The sequence below is a fragment of the Lygodium microphyllum genome, chromosome 11 (assembly GCF_053477565.2).
Source record: "Lygodium microphyllum isolate KBCC chromosome 11, Lygodium_microphyllum_v1.1.10, whole genome shotgun sequence".
Lineage (NCBI taxonomy): Eukaryota > Viridiplantae > Streptophyta > Polypodiopsida > Schizaeales > Lygodiaceae > Lygodium > Lygodium microphyllum.
The window spans coordinates 114,971,124-114,979,557 of record NC_141145.1 but is presented as its reverse complement, the minus strand read 5'-3'; positions in this window follow the sequence as shown (position 1 = coordinate 114,979,557).

Sequence of the window (8,434 nt, the reverse complement as noted above, 5' to 3'; positions counted from 1 at the left end):
GGCTTTACCATCATGCGTGGCCATCGCTTCTCGCTCCATTAGTCGACAGCTTCGTTTCCTTCTTCCCTCCAGTCAGCTAGCAATGCGGATGATGTGTGGTATCTAGCAAAACTTTTGATCAGAATCAGCTAGGCCAAGTGTCTGCATTTCACATAAGAATCTGTCGCCATTGTAGGGATTAGACACATTGGAGGATCATCGAAACCGCTTGAGAATCTGCTATAGATTTACTATCCAAAATTCAAGCTGAGTAATGATGGATGTTGAGAATTCCTGAGCAGAAAGAACCCTCAATCAGTTGGAAAGAGATGTTGCAGAATGTTGGAAATGGGATTATTTGTAGCAGTATTGGGAGTGGTTGTTGTTGTTGTTGTGCTACTGCTGTGGACAATTTGACGTTGCTGGTTCAAACACATCCATCGCATTGTAAACATCTGTGCAAGATTATTAAATCCTGAGACAACACCTGTGGATGGATTTTATCTCAAATATGTGTGGTTTCGAATTCAAAGTGATAGGAGGATTGCAGTCTGCAATGAGCACCCCTCAGAGCCAGCTACCCTTCAATGCCTAGGATGTGTCAAAGCAAAGACAATTAGCAAGAGTTACCACTGTTCTCCTGAGTGCTTTGCGGACTGTTGGAAATATTGTGACCGGTGATGATATTCAGACCCAGGTTATCCTAGACAACAAAGCACTTTCTTGCTTGTTGTCTCTGCTTTCTCAAAATCCTAAGAAAAGTATAAAGAAGGAAGAAGAAAGGGGAAAAGACTCGCAATTTGATCCGGCTTTTATGAGATGGCTAATCTGCCTCCAGATGGGCTCGATTTGCAGCTGCTATCATATGAATGAGCTGTGTATATCTGCGAAAAGTTGCTCCAGATCTGGTTAACTGTTACAGAATTTTTTTAATCTATACAAGAGAGCTGTATGTATCTACAAAAACTGTACCTGAATACAAAGATGTCTTCTTGATCCTATTCCAACCCCTTAGATCTTACTTCAGATTTCCTTGTTCCTTTGGAAAAGACAGGCTGTTTATATGACATGAATTTTTGTCAAGATGTTTATTGGAGAGGTTCCCATTCAGATGAAGTTGATTGTATGTCACATATTATCTGAAATTAAGCTTTTAAATTGAATCTGATCTCGCTAGATTGACCTTCTATCCTGAAATTATTCAAAGTCCTCTGTGGTCGCGACTTTGCTTCCGAAAACCCTTCGACATCTTTGGTGAACCTGACGTGAAAGCGTCGCAGAAATTTCAGGATGGGAGATACTTCAGCACCCATTTCAGCCTCTTCTACAATTCCAGCTGTGTCCTCTACTTCAGCTCCATCATTGACTGCTGCGTCAAGTACCTCAGCAGATGATCTAAAGCAGATTTTGCAGAATATGTCCATGTATATGCAGCTTCAAAATCAGCAGACACAATTGTATATGCAGCAACAGCAGCAATTGTATCAACAACAGTTGTCTCAACAAAGGCAACTATATTCGGAGCAGGAGAATGCAATCAGCGCGACTAAGGCAATTGAAGCAGTTGAGAATGAGAAGAAGCCATTTGATGGCTGTAATGTTTCAGCTTACTTGAAGACATATGAGACCAAGATGGGATTTTTTGGAGTACCAGCTGGACTTATGAGTAAGTATTTCCTTCGTCTTGTCACACCTGCCTTGAGGGAAAAAGTGACTGATCTTTTTATTCAAAATTCGCATTGGCAAGATTTTAAGAAGGCCCTAAAAGAAGAGTATTTCCTTGAGGACTTTGGGATGGCTACACGGCGGTCATTCCGAGAGTGGGTCTACATGCCAAACAAAGGTCTAGCTGCTTCAGAGTTGATACGAGAATTTGAAGAAAGGTATAGTCAGCTTGATGCCATTGAACAAAGAGCATTGGATGTTGAGAAAGTTGAGCTTTTCTTGCAAGCTGCAGATCCTGCTCTTCAGGAAGAATTAGTAAGCTTCTTGAGGATCGCACGAAGCCTGTGGGTCTTAAAATGGATTGGCAAGATGCCCAGGATGCAGTCTCAACTTTGACCAAGAGGAGGATATGGAAGACCCGCCTACAGAATGGTTCTATGTCACCGACGCCGTCTTGTGCTCCTATGCCTGCTTCTATCCCTGTTATTTCTTCTTCTCCTCAGCCAGTTTCTTGGCCTATGCCAGTGCCTACTGTTTCTACACCTCCTATTCCTCCTATTCCATGACCGATGCCAGTACCTTCTGCTCCAAAACCATCCGCTCCATCGGTGCCTTCCTCTCTTGATGATATAATCAAAGGCATAACGGATTTGACACTGGAGTCAGTTAAAGCGGAGTTGGTGGGAAAATTGAAAGAGCAGTTTGCTTCGACTACGCCTACTATTTCTTCTAGTGCTCCTACTGCACCTAGGAGTGCTCCTAGTGCACCTAGGAGAGATCGAAGATGTATTTGGTGTGATAGTACAGACCATCAGCATTGCAGGGATTGTGAATCTTTTCAGGATGCAAGGAGGAAGAATTTGGTATTTTGGGGACAAGATGGTAAGATTTGGTTGACTGAAACAGGAGCTCCGCTTGCTACCAACTTTGGGAAAGGCGGAATGAAGAAGTTAGTGGATAACATGGCTACGCGTACTTCTTATGTGACAGTTAGAGGAGATGCTTCTGCATATGGAGTCCAGATTGAGAAGGGATCAGAGAATCAGTTAGCATTATGGACTTATGCTATGGAGATGGCAAACAAGGGAAAAATTCAGCAAACTGTTTTGACTAGTGCAGGCTCTAGCATCAGATCTGAGACAGGTTGGGATTCGCCTGTTGACAGGTACTCTATTTATGCCTACTTGGCTAAGTCTCAGGGAGCAGATGTACTTGTTGAGGAGAAGTGTAAGAGGGATGAAGAAAATCCAAGTGCAACTAAAAAGACTAGAGGGGGTGAGTTTGTTACTCCACCTACTGCAGGACCGTCTTTGAGACCAGGGCCCGAACGATAGATGGAAGATGCTCAAAAGAGAGAAAAGAGGCAAGAACCTAGAGAGAGAAAGAAGCCAGGGTTTAGATTGATGTCTGATATTGAGACATCTACAGACATGAAGAAAATCTTTAATGACAAGATACTTGGCAGTGAAGTGACTTTTACTATTTCTGAGGTTTTGGGCATCTCGAAAAGAGAGTTTCAAGATCAGTTTCAAGAGGTCTTGAAGAGGAAAAGACATGCATTGCCTACTACTGATACACATGGAGTTTTGATTGGGGAGTTGGATGAGGATGAGGATGAGGTTATGGTTGAGAATGCTTCTGTTTTTCCACAGATAGAGAAGAGGGTTCAGCCTATGCATTATGCTGAAACTGATGAGCCTGTCTTGATACCGCGTAGTCACTTTTCGCGGAGTCATTGGGCTAGGGCAACTACAGAAACGATGGTAAAAATTGGAGAGAAACAGGTGCCTTATGTTGCTTTGGTGGATCATGGTTCAGAGATTAATCTCATAGTTCGTGGAGTTTATGAAAGTAACAGATGGCCTATGGATGTAGAGAATGGGTGGCGTATGAGAGCCGCCAACAACATTGCAGGTGATTTGTATGCTGCCTGTCCCAGTGTCAGGGTTTCTATTGGAGATGTAGAGGAGGATTTTCATTTCTTTGTGCAGGATTCATGCTCTTATCCCATAATTCTTGGATAGCCATTCATCATAGAGATGCGTATGGAAACAAAGGTAATGGATGATGGATCTGCTTATGCACGGATTCGCAGTAAAGATGGCATGAGAGCAGTTCAGTTTATGACTGTGTGTGTGAACCATGTTAGAAACAGGGATACTCTTAGAGATGCACCTTTGCCCACTGTGAGGGATTCGGATTTTCATTAGGTACCGCCGTTTCGCGAGACGACGGTGGTACAGAGCAGAGGAGATTGGAGTTCTCGCCTCCTGGCAGCAGTGTTTTCTCCTCCGGTTTTGTTGGGATTTCAACAAATAGTTCAATGAGTTATCAGAAGACTTCTAAGTTACCTAGAGCTGCCAGACAGTACATATGCAGGAAGGAGAAAATTTTGAAAAATGCAGGAATTTTAGAGGATGATGAGCACATAGATGGGATGTATGATAGTATGATTTGTGCGGATACGATGACAGAGATGGAAAATATGCTGAAAACTGATATGCAGAGTTGTCACAGTAATGTATTAGTGCAATCCCTGGACATGTTTAATGAAATTGCAGATTTTGTGTCACAGATAGAGTCAGAGGCTGAGGTGATTCAGCAAAAAGTATTGAGTGCTGAAGAAATTCAGCAAACAGAGTTTCCGGCTGATTGTGATCAACTTACAGAGACACAGAGGGCTGAAAACTTTCAGCAAACAGAGTTTCCGGCTGATTGTGATCAACTTACAGAGACACAGAGGGCTGAAAACTTTCAGCCAACAGAGTTTACTGCTGAAATATTTCAGCACCCAGAGTTTAGGGCTGTTCCTATGCAGTCCATAGAGCAGAGGGCTGAGGATATTCAGCCACCACTGAAGTGCAGAATTGCTGATTTACAGCAAGATTTGAGTAATGCAGAGGATCATAATGAAGCCAGGGTTGACACGAAATACAAGATTGTGGATAAGAAGGTGAAGCCGGTAGCTGTACCGCTTCCACCTGACAGTGATCAGCAAATAGAGAGGGCTGCCAAACAGCCAATTTTAAGGAATCCGGAGCATATAGGCCATAAATTTTCAGCAAAGACTCTTGCTGAATTGAAAATTGGAAATGGTGATTTCTTGCTACCCACAGAGAAGCAATGCTTTCAGGAGATGCTTGAGCGACATGGAAGGGGGTTTGCTTTTTTCCCGCATGAGATTGGATGTGTGAATCCGGATATTGTTGCTCCTATGGTGATTTTTACTATTCCTCATATTCCATGGAACCTTCGACCTATTCCAGTGCCTAAGGCACACCTGCCAAAGCTGATTGATTTGTTGAATGAGAAAATCAAGATGGGAATTCTTGAGCCTTCATCTGCACCATATTCAAATAGGTGGTTTACGGTTCCAAAGAAGAATGGTACTCTCCGATTTATACAGGACATGCAGCCAGTAAACAGAGTTACTATCAGGAATGTTGGTATAGGTCCAGTTGTGGATGAGTTTGCAGAAGCATTTGCTGGACGTGCCATCTATTCTTTAGGTGATTTGTATTCGGGATATGATCAGTTTCAGCTGGCTTTGGAAAGCAGGGACATAACCACTATGAGAACTCCTATTGGGCTTGTCAGGATGTGTACCTTGCCTCAAGGTGCCACTAATTCTGTTGCGCATATGATGAATGCCATGCATAAGGTCCTTCGTGATTATATACCTCAGCTTACCATGCCTTTCTTGGATGATGTGCCCATTAAGGGGTGTGCAAAAGAAGAGAAGAATGAGAGTCTAAATGAGCAGGGATGCAGATACTTTGTGGCTGATCATATTTCAGCTTGTGAGAAGATTTTGGCCAGGCTAGAAGAAGTGAACTTGACACTATCAGGGCAAAAATCTGTTTTTGGAGTAAATGAGGTTGTCATTGTTGGACATATGTGTGGATATTATGGCAGGAAACCCTCACCTGATAAGGTGGATGCTATAAGTAAGATTACGGAGTATTGTTCTACCACTTCAGAGGTACGGAGATTCATTGGAGCTTGTGTGTTTTAGATGATTTGGATACCCCATTTTGCACACATAGCAGATTGTTTATATTAGTTGCTTTGAAAGAGGCAGAAATTCTATTGGGATGAGAGCCACACTAGAGCCATGCGGAAATTGAAGAAGTTATTGCAGATTGCTCCTACTCTCAGGAAAGCGGATTATAATTGCGGAAGGCCTATTGTATTGACAGTTGAAACTAGTCCAATTGGCATAGGTTGGGCTATGGGTCAAGATGATGCAGATGGAAACATGTATGCTATTCGGTTTGGGGCGAAAGTCCTAAACGAGAGACAAAGGAGATATCCACAAATCAAGAGGGAGTTACTAGGGATTGTTACGGCTCTCAAATGTGACAAGGAGTACTTTATTGGAGCTTCAGTTGTAGTAGAGACAGATTGCTTGCCATTGATAGGTATGATTACGAGTTGCTCTACTCCGGATATAGCTATGCTGAGATGGATTGCATACATCAAGTCATTAAATCTAGAATTTAAACACATAGCAGGAAAGGATAATCCAATGGCAGATATGTTGTCTAGAGCCAGATATGATGATGAGGAAATATTACTTGCAGAAGAGGATGATGCAGAAATTTCAGCCACTATGGTTTATCATGTTTACCATGTCTATGATATTGTGGCTTTCATAGAAGAACTCTATGTTGGAGATTGGTTGCAGATTGGCAAGTACCTTAGTACACTAAGCAAAAGAGATGAATGGACAGATGAAGAGTTCAAGAAGATCAGAAGGAAAGCCTATGAATATTTTCTCAAGGACGGATTTCTTTGGAAGCATCCGAAGAAAAGAGGTGGATTACCTTTGCGGGTTGTCTGCGATAGAGAGACATAGTTACAGGTGATGAGGGAGTTTCATGAGAGTCCTTGGGCTGGTCATAGAGGAGTGTGGGCTACTTATGAGAAAATCAAGGAGAAATATTGGTGGAAAGGCATGTATAGAGATGTTTCTCACTTTGTAGAGACTTGCAGAGATTGCCAGATGTATTCGGTAGTGCGTCATCGAGATGAGCTTCATCCGACCTTTCCGCTATACATTCATTATAAGTAGGTAGTTGACTTGGTTACTATGCCTATGGGTCTATGGCAGATGAGATATATTGTTTTGGCTAGAGAGGATCTTACCAATCATGTTGAGGGCAGATCTTTGAGAACGAAGACCACTAGTGCAGTGTGTAAGTTCTTATTAGAAGAAATTTTCTGCAGGTATGGCTGTGTGGGTAAGATCACTGCGGATCGCGGTGAATTGGATGCAGATGAAGCTAGGGAGTTTTTCTCTCAATTAGGAATCAAGTTGGCTCTAAGCACAACATACAATCCAAAGGAAAATGGAAAGAGTGAAAGAGGGCATCCACCGATAGTGAAAGCATTAGCCAAAGCATGCAGAGGACGGATTGGAGAATGGCTGAGACTTCTACCATTTGCTTTGTGGGCTGATCGTACGACTCACAGTGTTACCACAGGATATATGCATGCAGAGTTGATGTATGGTCAGAAACCGGTTATGCCGACTGAGACTTGTGCTTTGACTTGGTCAGTTTTACCTTGGCAGGAGGATTTGACGAGAGAGGAGCTCTTAATCTTCGGATTCGGCAGTTGGAGAGAAGACCAGAGGATATTCAGCTAGCTATTGACAGGTTAAAGGTTGCTAGACTAAGAAATAAGGACAGGTTTGACAACAGGCATCGCTTGCGGCCTAGAGCAATAGAAGAGGGAGACTGGGTATTAGTCTTTGATAGCAGCCTTGAAAATCAGCATACTGCGCTTCGGAAGATGGTGAAAAGATGATTTGGGCCATACATAGTCAGGCATGTCTTTGATAATGCAACATATGAGTTGACAGAATTGGATGGGACAGTGCTTAGAGTGCCTATTGCAGGAAAAAGAATCAAGATTTTCAAGAAAAGAGATGATGAAGATTATGCATTGGAAGAATTTGCAAGAGAAGAGCAACGAGAAGAAACTCCAATGGAAGAGATAGATGATATGATAGATAATCTTGTTGATATACCGGAAATGCACAATGAAGAGATTGATCTGTTTGTGGATCTTGATGATAACGATCATGGGTAGTTGGCCCATCCGGAGGATGCGCAGGATTAGAGGGGGTGGATGTCATATTGATGCGCATTCGAGGTGTGAAATCCACCCAAAAGTTGTGTGTGGGAGTTGATATTTTGTACATACTTAGTTCTTATGTTTGCATCTTTATTCTGCATGGTAATATAGTAAGGAGGGGTTAGAATAAGATCTTTTTTGTTGGCAGCGCATTGGTTTGTATGTATGCCATGTGTGGTTTATTTGCAGAAGCAGAGGTTACTTTCAAAGAGTTGCATCACCATGATACAGTGTCTTGGAAAGCAATGCTTTTAGCCTGTGTAGATCATAACAAAGTAGAAAAGGTCTTGCAGTTTTACAAGCAAATGGAGGTTGAAGAGCAAATTCTCTGGATATTGGTCGTATATTACATTCTGATGCTGTGGAAGCTTACCAGAAGCAGAACATGTGTTTGTAGAGTGAACTGGTCGTGATGAGGTGACATGGACAGCATTGCTTTCAGCATATGTTGAGCAGGGTAAATGTAACAATGCTTTAAAATTGTACAAGCAAATGCAAGAGGAAAGGGTTTGGCTAGTTCAACTGGAGTTAATGATTGTTCCTACTCTTCAAGCATGTGGCCTCCTTGTGGATTCAGATGAAGCCCCTATTTATGGAAAACAATCAAGCCAAATTATGGCTTTAGGAATTGGTGAAGGATTGCATGCTG